General features: G+C 30.3%; 1 long non-coding RNA gene across 1 annotated transcript; it reads right to left on the bottom strand.

Annotated features, from left to right (window-relative positions):
* Nucleotides 1-9,766: 9,766 nt before the first annotated feature.
* On the bottom strand, nucleotides 9,767-11,149 carry LOC139885725 (uncharacterized). Its single transcript, XR_011772060.1, has 3 exons — nucleotides 11,057-11,149; nucleotides 10,515-10,593; nucleotides 9,767-9,881 (listed from the first exon to the last, which is right to left on the bottom strand). It is a non-coding gene; the product is annotated as an uncharacterized lncRNA (long non-coding RNA).
* Nucleotides 11,150-13,555: the final 2,406 nt, after the last annotated feature.

Here is a 13,555-nt window from a genome sequence, read left to right as displayed (position 1 = left end):
GATAAGAAGTAGAAAAAATTCTAAGTCCTAAAAACTAGAATGGCGAGAAATAAGAGAGAAAAAGAGTTCGTCGAAAAAGGTCGAAAAAGAAAAAATGGTTGAAAAATAAAAGGTGACGGAAAAATAAAAGAAACTTATAAAAACTTAAAAATACTTTACTAACCTAACCTTATTACTACAACTAACTTAAAATTATAATCGCAAATTGAAATTACTAATTGGAATGATAATTGATACATAGTAAAAGGTGTCTAAAAATATTAAAGCTTACAGGAAAAACTAAATCCCAAATGGAAATAACTTAAAAAGAAACTAAAACTTAAAAAGGCGTCGCAAAATTTTAAAGTACCTAAATCTTAGTCTAAAGAAAAAGCACTTAAGGAATTCTACGGCAAAGCCTAAAAATCTAGGAGTAAAAATGACTATAGCAAAAACTAAGTTTAAAACTAAATATGAGCTAAAAATACAAATATTATGCTACAACGATTAAAAAGGGACAAAATATAAAAATATACAAAAAATTGTAAAAATTACAATTTTTATAAAAATATTATTTTTATATTATTTATTTAATAAAACTACTAATTTTACAATTTAATTAAACTAATTAATACTAAATACAAATTAATTAAAAAGTAAAAGTTAAAATAAAACTAATAATAATAATAATAATTATTAGGGTTAAATAATAATAATAATTAATAATTATCCGTAATTAATGCAGGATTAGGGCTTCCTGTTCGCGTGTCAGAGAAGCTCCGCGAGTTGCGGTAATTAATGCTTCAAACCCCGCGACTCGCGGGGTTCGGAAATTCAGTTGACAGATTTAAATTCGACGCGTTTTCTTTATTTATTTTTTTTTTTATTTTCTGTTTTCTGTTTTTTTCTATATATAAAAGATATTTAATAAAATTTATATTATTATAAACTAAAATAAAGATAAAGAAACTTATAAAACTTTTAACAAACTCTTAAAAATATATAAATTTTTGTTTTTCTTTTTATATTTTCGAATTTTTAAAATGTATTTTTATAAAAACGAATTTTAATAAAAGTTAACTAAAAATCTTTTTTTTTTTTTTTATATTAGCGTTGCGCTTCCGGCGTTTAAGAGTGATCCCCGGCAGCGGCGCCAAAAATACTTGATGTCAAAGCAGAGGGGTATAAAATACTATTAAAATTTAGCAGGAAAAACTATTAAATACGATACAATTTTACACAAAATATTTATTTATTTATAGAATGGATATACTTAAACCTTGCTACAACACTTATAGGCAGTGTACCTAATCGTACAGTAGTGTAGTTTTTAGTAAGTCCGGTTCGTTCCACAGGGAAATCTTTAAACAAAGCTCAACGCTATATTAGTTTACTTTTATAAAAATACAAATATATATATAAGTAATATTATTATTATAAAGGGGGGTTTTTACCGTTTAATGACCGGTTTGTCGATTTTAAGACTTTAGTCGCAGTTAAAACCTAATGTAAAATATTAAATAAATAAAAGACTTAATTTAAAGCGTAAAGTAAATAACGATAATGAAATTGCGAATAATAAAAGTGCGATAAAATAAACTTGCGATAATTAAAGAGTACGATAATTAAAAGTGCGATTAAATAACAATAAATAAAAGTGCGATAATTAGAAGTGCAATTAAATATAAAATAAAGGAAATTAAATATGAAATAAAAGAATTATGCTTATTTAAACTTCCGTAATCATGATGTTTGACGTGTTGATTTTAGTTTTATGCCCATGGGTTAATTGTCCTTTGTCCTGGATTATTTAATATGTCCGTCTGATTTTTGTCCATAACAGTCCATCAGTCATAAATATAAAGTGCGAGTGTCCTTGTCAAATTATTATTATACCCGAAGTTAAATATTCCAACTAATTGGGGATTCGAATTGTAACAAGGTTTTAATACTTTGTTTAATGAATACACCAGGTTATCGACTGCGTGTAAACCAAGGTTTTACTACTTTGTTAACAATTACATCAATTACCCTTGAATGTAATTTCACCCCTGTTTTAATTATTCTAGTGGCTATTAATCCATTCCCGTGTCCGGTTAAATGAACGATTATTCGTACATATAAATACCCCGCCCATCGTGTCCGATCGAGTGTATATGGTAATTTATAGGGACGCCCAATTGTAAATCTTTATATTAACATTAACAAACTATCATTTAGTTAAACAAATATAAAGCCCATTAATAGCCCATAGTCTAATTTCCACAAGTGTCGTTCTTTTGTCCAAACCCCAATTATGGTACAAAGCCCAATTACCCAATTTTAGTAATTAGCCCAACATCATGATTACTTCATTTTAAATAAGCATAATAATAACTTAGCTACGAGACATTAATATAAAAAGGTTGAACATAACTTACAATGATTTAAAAATAGCGTAGCGTTACACGGACAGAATTTCGACTTACACCCTTACAACATTCGCTAACATACCCTTATTATTAGAATTATAATTAAAATTAAAATTAAAATATAAATTATATATATATATATATATATCGTATATATGAGAGAAGAGAGAAATAGATGATGAAAAATGATCAGAATTCGGTTTGCTTTATAGGCAGAGTCGTTTTTTGGGGCTCCGCGACTCGCGGCAAAATCCTCTTCAAACTCCGCGAGTCGCGGAGAATGAATTTACAGCTCACACCCTTGGAGTCTTTCTCTGCCGACGGTTTTATAATATATATATAATATATATATAATTAATATAATTAATTATATATTATATTATATTTATATACATAGTTAACTTGTAATTTTTAGTCCGTTGCGTCGAGCGTTAAGAGTTGACTCTGGTCCCGGTTCCGGATTTTCGAACGTCCTTGCGTACAATTTTATATTTTGTATTTTGCGTTTTGAATCTTGTACTCTTGTAATTTCGAGACGTTTCTTATCAATAATTGGAACCTCTTTGATTGTCTTTTGTACTTTTGAGCTTTTTGGTCGTTTGCGTCTTCAATTCGTCGAATCTGTCTTTTGTCTTCACCTTTTATTATTTAAACGAATATCACTTGTAAATAGAACAATTGCAACTAAAAGCTTGTCTTTCTTGAGGAATAATGCTATGAAATATATGTTCGTTTTTAGCATTATCACTTATTATTATCATTATTATTATCTTTATCAATAAAAGGGATTTATCATTAAAAATTGTTATTTTTTTATTATTATTACTATCGTTATTATCGTTAAAGTTATAATTAGTATTATTATTATTATCCAATTATTATTATTATTATTATTATTATTATTATTATTATTATTATTATTATTAGTATTATTATTATTATTATTATTATTATTAATATATATATCATTATTTAAAAATGGTTATTGTTATTGTTATTATTATTATTACTATATTATCATTAAGATAATTATTAGTATTATCATTAATAATGTTATAGTAACTATCATTATTAATATTAGTGTAATTAAAACAAATATTTGTAACACCTAATTATTTTGATTACTATTATTATCATTATTATGAACACGATATAAAAGACGATTAAAATCTATTAAACAAAACGATTAGGAAATAATGAGTAAGAGTATCATGATGAAATTAAAATATTATAAGATATTGATTTAGATAAAATTATCGTTCTTATTATTTTTATCATTACTATTATTATTAAAAGTATCGTTAGTATTAAAACTATCATTTTAACAAAAATTATCATTTTAATAGAAATGTCATTGTTACTATAAAATATCATTATTATTATTATTATTTTAAATAGAATTATTATTTTAAAGATAATATTAAAAATTATCGTAAATATTAAAGTTATCATAATTAGAATTATCGTTTTATCATAATGTCATCTTAGTAATTATAAATATTGATATTTTTATAATAATAATTATTATTACAAAATAATACAACTTTTACTTACTATCATTATAGATATTATTTTATCAAATAAATATGTGATACAAACATATTTTACTACGTGTAATAACTTACTTTAATAATACCTATCATATTATCTTTATGATATTAAATGAACCCTATAAATTTTATTACTTAATATATATAAAAGTATATTTTATTATATAAATTTAATATAAATTTTTATTTATTAATAAATAAATTATATTATTTACTCTAATAAATCTTTTAAAAATATTTAAAAATATAAAACGACGATATTTAAACTATATATTAATCATGTATAGATTTTTGGAAATTATTTTGAGTCAAATTTACTTTTGTTGACTTTTGCATATTAGTCTCGAGCATTAGGATTGTGGTACACTATGACTTGACCTAATTTGTTAGACAAATATTGACCAACACATAAATATATATAATTAATTTAGGTTCGTGAATCCGAGGCCAACCTTGCACTTGTTCAATGACATTATATGTATTTTCACTACAAAATACAGTATGGTGAGTTTCATTTGCCTTTTTACCCTTTATATTTTTGGGACTAAGAATACATGCGCTTTTATAAATGTTTGACGAAATAGACACAAGTAATTGAAACTACATTCTATGGTTGAATTATCGAAATCGAATATGCCCCTTTTTATTAAAGTCTGGTAATCTAAGAATTAGGGAACAGACACCCTAATTGACGCGAATCCTAAAGATAGATCTATTGGGCCTAACAAACCCCATCCAAAGTACCGGATGCTTTAGTACTTCGAAATTTATATCATGTCCGAAGGAGGATCCCGGAATGATAGGGGATATTCTTATATGTATCTAGTTAATGTCGGTTACCAGATGTTCACCATATGAATGATTATTTTTGTCTCTATGCATGGGACGTATATTTATGAGAACTAGAAATGAAATTCTTGTGGTCTATTAAAATGATGGAAATAACTGATTATGATAAACTAATGAACTCACTAACCTTTTGGTTGACACTTTAAAGCATGTTTATTCTCAGGTGTTAAAGAAATCTTCCGCTGTGCATTTGCTCATTTTAAAGATATTACTTGGAGTCTTTCATAGCATATTTCGAAGAACGTTGCATTCGAGTCATTGAGTTCATCAAAGATTATTATTAAATCAATTTATAGTTGGATAGTGGATATTATGAAATGGTATGCATGCATGTCAATTTTCGATGTAAAGAAAGTTTGTCTTTTAAAAACGAATGCAATGTTTGTAAAATGTATCATATAGAGGTCAAATACCTCGCAATGTAATCAACTATTGTGAATCGTTTATAATGTCTATGAACGGGTCCTTTCACTTACAATATGTAGTGTACAAATGTATACTCCGTATAAAACAAACAATACTACTATTAATTCCGGAACCAAAACATGTACACAATCTAAGAAAATAATGCATCTAGTTCTAGTTTATGAGGTTAACATATATTATTATTACACTCGATCTCCTGTAGTTCTTCGTCTTCAATTGATTCAAGTTCAACATCATCAAGTTCATTATAATCTTCATCTTCAGAGTCAATCTTGTTACTTAAATCCTGAAACATAAATAAATATAAATACCTAAAGTTTGAATTAAAACTGAATATAGTGATAATATACAAATATATAAACTAACCGGTCCTAGAAATGAACAAATAAAGACGAACAATTTGAATTAAGATGAACATACCTTGTTCACATGTTATGAACTTGTTGGAATAAAGAATTTTAAATAAATAAGACAAGTTATAAATCTAAAGGTTTGGTCCACTCAAAATTTTCCATCAAATTTCGCTCAAATTTAGTTTCCCGCTTGGGATATAGAGACCGGTTTCTTATAAAAGAGGTTCTAAAGTGTGGTATGGAGACTGGTTTCTTAAAAAAAAGTTTCCAAAGTGAAAATCGATTTTTAATAAGGAACCGGTTTCTAAAATACACTCTAGGAACCGGGTTTCCATTTTTGCCAAAAAAAAAAAAATGGGTTCCTATTAGTTATTACTTTATTACCTTTAGAAATCTTGTTTTTAGTTGTTACTTTCAAAACCGGTTTTTAAAAAAGTTTCTATCCTCATTTATGTAGTAGTGGTAGGGTCTTATTGTCGTAAGATACCATTTGGTAATTAATGACTTGATTCGATTGGATAAGTAGTACCGTAGTAGTTATTATTGATAGTTGGATATATATTTTAGAAAGTCACATCTTTAATTACTGGGTAGGTCTTAACATATCATTTAGTGGTTGATGACTTAATTGTATTGGATATATTTTATTTTATTTATTCATAGTAGGTTAATATAGCTGACTTCTATTAAAATAATAGATTTTTCTTAAATGAGATGAACTTGAGATCTACTTAAATCAAGCGTAAATGAGTTTATCTTTGAACTTTAACATGTTTTGAAGATAGTTTAGTAAACAAATTCGAGTTTGAACTTCTATAATGAGCTTGAATAAGTTTTTGAGTCTAATTTTTTTTATTTGTACATGTAAAAACTCAAGCTTGCATAATATTATACAAGCCGAGTTAGAGCTCTTTAAATTTTAAATTAGCTGACTTCAAACTCTTATATTTTTAGGCAAGCTGAACTTGAGTCTATTCAATGTGAGCCAACTCGGCTCTTTTTTGAAAGCTTGAGAACATATTTTACACTTGATAAAATTGTTTAAATTATACATGTGTTATATTTTTGCCGGTTTCATTCACGGCAATTTATAACTGCATAAATAGTCTTCAAAGACACTATTTGTTCTCAATTACATCCATAACCCTAATGAAAGTTAACTGTCATATTAAACTTAACTCATATGCAAGTTACGTGTGTATAACCATGTAACCACATCTTATGTACCATACGTAACCACCTCATCCTTAGCACTAAATCGTTGAATTTCTTCATCTGCACTTTCATAGTTTAATTTTTTTATATATATATATATATTTATTTTCTGGTAATATATAAGAGAAGTACATTGAAGTTCACCCATGTAAAGACAAGAGTATGTAGTGTTTATGATCAAACAATCAAAAAATAAATTGGGTAAAATGTTCAGGTTGAATTTAATTTTCATTTTACCTTCTTGGTAAAAGTGAATTATGATTGTATATATAATCAAATCAAGAAATTGGTTGAAAAGGCTATCAGAATGGTAAAAAATGGAAAGAAAAAAAAAAGAATAAAGAATAGGTAAATAGCAATGTCCACCGTGGATAAAAATGATTATTTCAATTAGACAACGGATAATGCTGGCGTTAACGTTAAGTGGATAAGGAGTACTTTTTAGGTCAATAAAATTAAAGATTTAAATGAATATTTCCCAATAGAAAATATGTAGCATATATTAATAAACCTTGCAAGTTGACATGAAGTAAGGTTATATTTTTTTAGTGTCTATATTCTTCTATAAATGTATGTCTTATAACATATATTCAGTTAAATAAAACATAAATTTTAACACAAGGTTATAACCATTTATTTATAATTATATTTATAAAGATAGTATAATAGTACTATTTGCTTACAAAAATTAAAGGGGCATATTTTTATATTTACGCACCGGGCATCAAAAATGACAGGACCGGCTCTGATGACAATGATGGAGAAATGAAGAGTGGTAATGAGGAAGGTTGTTGGGAGAGTTATAGAAAGTTTATGAGTGATGTATTAAAATTTAATTGATATTTGATAAATAAATAATAAAAGTGGGAGAGAAATAACTTCCAACTAATCAGCACTTGCCCCATCACCTAACGTCTTTCCCAAAAACACCAACTAGTGTCCCATTACAGGCGTTTGTAATGCCATGTCAAAGGTGAGTACTCCTATAAACGTCGCATTATTTGTGGGGTCTTATTTGATTAAAGATGACCTGGGGACAAAATGATGACATGGTAACTGAGTTGGTAATTATTGATCATGTTGACTTTATCTAATTTGGCTCTTAAACACAAAATATCTTATATCTTTAGCTTGAATCACAGTGTTGAGATTCTTTCTTGCGCAAAGTTGGCAAAAATTTTTAAGTTAGTTTATGATTGATTGTTGCAAATACGTCACATTTATGCAGGTTCGAGTGTTGGATAGTGTGTAATAAAAAGATCGATAGGTACCAATGAAAAAAATACAGTCATGTCACAATCTAATATTTACATGTCATCATCATCTTCGCCTAGTAGTCCCTTAATAGATTGCCATGGAATAACTTTAGTGGTGTATGTTAAATTGGATTATGTGGTTAAGTAGCGTACAGAAAAGGTGGTTATATGGTTATAAGCACGTGACTTATACATTAGTTAAGCTTAACGGGCCAATTAACTTTCTTTAAAACTAGAAACAAAACTGACCGCGCGTTGCGGCGGTAACTGATAATCGTAGTCTGACTTACTTTGAAAACGGCTATTCCCATATTGTTTACTACCTACTTACATTCTGCTTACAAATGGCTATGGCTACTAATTTACGTTGACAAAAACGAAGTTTATGTTGTTTATTCGGTTACTAACTACTACACCTTTTTCTTTGTTTCACTTTCTTCATTTGGATGAGGTCCGAACCCATAGCAACGTATGGCAATGCGGCAACCCTCTTTTTAAAATTTTTATCAGTGTATTAAACTGCACATAAAAGACCAAATTAGAGAATAGATAATAGCAACTTTATAGAATACAATTATCATATGTAAAATCAGGAAAACTGCCTAGAAGTTTAAGTATTCTATTCACAATGCGTAGAACGAATATTACATACATATAAGCAATTGTATAAAGTTGGCTCTCCCGCCTTTCTATAGACAGCTTACTCGTCAAAAACAAAGTTACGATTTAAGTTATTGACTTACGAAAACAAAGTTACGATTTGAAAGTTATTGACTTACGAAAACAGTCTCAAGCGGTCACGGCAGTACCACTATTGCTGCTGTTTGCTGTTTTTACACAGCAATTACAGCCCCAGTCCCACTTTTAGGCATCTTATTAAACGCGTTTAGACTTGACAAAATCATACATATCTCATATCATTTCGAAGCTCGTTGGGTCTACTTTCCAATCTAATAATTGGTTTTCATAAGAAGACAACCATTTTCAACATGCGAGCTTGAAAAAATAGGCCCGAAAGTAGTTTTAATACCTTTTACAAAAAATGGCACATAATTGATTAACAACCCGTTTTCTTATCCAGTTGACCTGAATGACTCAAAACCATCCCATAGCTTCAACTTCACATTTTAAAAATGTTGGTAACTTTCAAATTCTCAAAATCATGCAAATGGGCCAAGATTAATTCTTAAGACCCAAATGGGTCACAATATCCACTGTAACCCGAAACAACCTCAAAACTTAATTTCATAACACCAAATTTTACAGAATCAATTAACATGAAATAATATGTGTATAAATTATCAATTACCCAATCTGACATCATAAGGTCCAAATGGGTCAAGGGTCCAAATGAACGACAAATACACTTTTAATAATAAAACCTCCGGTTGGCTACCATTTCTTTTTCGACATCAACTTCTAATCATACTAAAATTTTAAAATCATCACTTTGACTTGTCTTCACACCGTTTATAACCAACGGGTCAAAATTACTCAAATTTCATTTTATAACATTCTCAACTCTTTTATAAAATCAAATTCTATCAAACAGGACAACGACCATTATAAACTCCTGATTTGAATGACATCATACGTTTTACCAAAACTTGGGAGACGAACAAAAAAATCAAGAATCAATTCGGTAATTTTAAAGAAAAACTTGCGTACATACACTCGAGGTGGTTCCTTTTTTCGTGCCAAATCAACACGACCACCATCTCAGCAAGGGTTAAAAGACAAACTAATTGAAAATATCTCAATCGTTATTCGTACCAAAACACATCACCACAATGACTCATGCACATTCGGAGTCACCAATATCGTTATAGTAACTTGTTACTCCTGCAAAACAAATGATATAAACGAAAACAAAAAATTACTACGATTCATACAACATAACGTAACGCCCAAATTTTTTACATAGATTTTTTTCAGCAAATTTAGAGCGGGTTTTGGGCCCCACAAAAGCTGATTTAACACATTCGGATGTAACCATTGGAAAGTTGACTCTCCCACCTTTCTATAGACAGCTTACTCGTCAAAAACGAAGTTACGATTTAAAAGTTAATGACTACTCATATTTGCTAGTCTAGCGTTAATTACCGCAATATCAATTCAACATTTTAAAACTTCATGTCTACATTTCTTTAAAAATGTATAGTTAAGTTTATGGAGTAATATTTACTTAAAACTCGATCATAAACATCAACTATCCAAGATTCCAAACTGGATTCGTGTGAAGCAAATATCTTATAAACAACAAATACATACACACTGATATTGACATAGACAAACAAATACATACGTCAATGTAATATCCGTGGCACAATTAGTTTAATTTAACTAAAGTTATGCTTTTTTCAAAACCAACATTAATTCAATTAAATAGTCTGATACTAATATATAAAGCTAAGGATGTGTGAAGTAAACAAAACAAAAAACTGATCATTTACAGTGACGAATTGAGAGACTTACCTTTAACAATTTGTGATCATTAGGACTCTGTGAAGATTATCTGAGTAAGTGCCACTCCGAGGGCTTCACTTTGAGGTCACTACAAAACCACATTAACAGTAAATTATAACAACCCATTGCTAGGATCAAACTTGAATTCCACCCATAACTTTTAGGTTCTAAAATAAACCAAAATATCATTTCTAATTGTTAAAATAAGAACATAGAATGTAACAGAAGATAATCCCATCATCAGATCATTAAAATGGTATCCACTTATATTCATATCTGATACAATCACAATATTACATAAAGCATTAATAATGGTACATAATTCATTAAAACCATCAGTTGAAAGTGATTATAGATGCAACATTAAAACGTTCAAACATTTGACCACAATTGCTTTATAAAGTTAATCCAAATCTGGGTAGCAACAGTCACATTCATGTACAACTCATATAAACTGAAATCTCATATATAGAGACATACAAATCTCAGATACAAATAAAGTTTGTAACTAAAAAAATGAATTGATGCGAACTCAAATATCATATACTTACCAATAACACTGACGGGGGCCAAGGGTTTTCTAGCAGCAAGTGGTTTCGTTCAAACTGTCACTGCAGTACCACTGCTGTTTGCTGTTTTTACACAGCAACTGCAACCCCAGTCCCACTTTTTGGCATCCTATTAAACGCGTTTAGACTAGACGAAATCATACATTTCTGTTGGTCCCTTGATAACAACAGGAGCAGGAGTATTGTAGGGGTGAATACAATTTCTTTCCAATTAACTAAACAGTTAAACTCGATTAGTATTCAAGCATGCAAATAAATAGAGTCACAGGTAATTTTTAACAGTTATTCTTTATTGATTGAATCACAAAGAATCATAACTATCCTTGGCAGAATGATAGTTGGTTGATACAGATTACCTAGATTATAGCTAAGAGGTAAACTAACAGCTATTACACGTTTTGACTCTATAAAATAAACTCACACCACTAGTTGTAACAATAGTGGATACAACAATTTATAGTAGTCCTATTAACCGAGTAATGATTCTATTGTCCACTGGTACATAGGATGTCTGTACTTGTGGAGACAACTATATCAGAAAGCATGCTCTCTTCTTTCCTCTTTGGTAGCTATTTGCAGGAACACCCCAATTCGGTTTGGCACCACTATTTGATTAAACAAATAGAATGTTGTGTTCCCTAGGTGAGGACAAAGCATAACCCATGTCTGCACATGCGTTAACCTTCTGCATTCCCACATGGTCTTGTAAAGTCACTTGTCAGCCGCCGACGCGTGTCCTTTTTTGTCAACTTTGTCTTTGACTTCTGTTGAATAGTACCATTGATGTAGACCACTCGGGAAACGACTATGCTTATAATGGAGCATAGCTGTCTTGTGTAGTGAGCTGCATTCCAGCTGTGCTGGTTCTTCATTGCTGAGCCACTTCATGTTCTTGATTTGCTAAGTACACATCCTGTGCTGATTGAAGAACACTGTCTACCTTGTGCTGGTAGACTGAGCAGCAAACTAAACACTCGACACAGCAATATCTGCTGTCTATACATGAACAAACTTGTGCTAACTGCACATAACACTTTAGTGCAAATAAATTACAGTTTTGTCATAATTAAATCCTTAATTATTTTGGGGACTCAACAATCTCCCCCTATTTGATGATGACAAAACCTATGACATGTAGAGAAAATACTAAAGTTAGCACGGAGGGACCTAAAAAAAAATAGGCAGTAAATTTGTCCCTTTTTAAGTTTGTTTTGAGATCTTTTGCTGAGTTATCCATATCTTATAATTTGATATGATTTTGAAGATAAACTCATTTCACTTTCATTGCAACACAATATGTACAGTAATTACAACAACAGCAGAATGAAAAGTGAATTAAACAAAAGCTACAATTTGAGCACATAGGAGACTATCTATCTTTATCTTTTTCTCGTTCTTCTTCAGATAACTCCTCTTGTTTGATTCTCCAGGCTTCAGGGAACAGATAAGGTACATCAGCAGGGTCAAACACAGGGATATAAGGAGGTAGAATGATGGGGCCTTTTCCGGTTGGTCCTTCACCAGTGGATTGCTTTCCTTTAGGTTTTTGAGAGAGGACTTCATCTACATTTACCACTGGTGCATTCCCAAACCTTGTTGCTTTCTTGAAGAGCTGTTGGAGTTCAGATTTAAGTATATTTTTGATAGCACTTTCATCTTTACCAATGAAATACTCCAAGATCTCCATCCATTCACTAAATCCAAGGGATCTTAACTCATCATAGTTTATTCTTTCTTGAACTTTATTCTCCCTTACAACATTGAACGCTCTTTTTGACCCTCTGTTTACTTTGATGATCCTGCTGGGATTGGATCTTCTATTCATCACATCACCATACCTACTCCTATAATAATGATCAGGAAATTCACTGGTACGAACAGATTCTATAGGAGCAGTAGCAGGTGCTTTCTCAGCAGCTTCAATCTTATCAAATGCCTTATCCTGTTCTTTGACAATGGCTTTGGTTAATTCTAGAGACTCAGCCTCTTGCTTTCTATCAGCAGCCAATTTGTCTTCTATATCCTGGAGCCTTACCCTCTCAGCGAGTTCAGCATCAGCAGCTTCCCTTCTTTGAATTTCAGCTTGTAGACCCAAAAAATACTCGTCGGCAGTGATTTTCAGGGATTTTGCTGTTTCAATCATCTTTCTACCCTCTTCAGTTCTAAGGGCAGCACGATACTCCCTTAGATCCATACCCAGCTGGTGAGCCTCTTGAAATTGAGCTTTCTCCTCATCAGTAGAGAGCCTTTGACCACTGTTGTTTAAGTATACACCAATTTCAATGCCATAAGTCAAGGCAGTGATGTAGAGTGGCTGATCAAGGGGATGATGCAGCAATCTAACTTGGCATATTCTTTCATTGATAGCAGCTTGTCTTTGCTCAAGCAATTCCTGTACAGTGATCTCCAGCCGGTAAGCATCTCTTTCATCTGGATTCATTTTAAATAAGTCTGGCTCACCACGGGTAACTGAATCATCTA

The sequence above is a fragment of the Rutidosis leptorrhynchoides genome, chromosome 1 (assembly GCF_046630445.1).
Source record: "Rutidosis leptorrhynchoides isolate AG116_Rl617_1_P2 chromosome 1, CSIRO_AGI_Rlap_v1, whole genome shotgun sequence".
Taxonomy (NCBI): Eukaryota; Viridiplantae; Streptophyta; class Magnoliopsida; order Asterales; family Asteraceae; genus Rutidosis; species Rutidosis leptorrhynchoides.
Note: the sequence above shows the minus strand (reverse complement) of the source record. Positions and strands in the feature narration are given on the sequence as shown.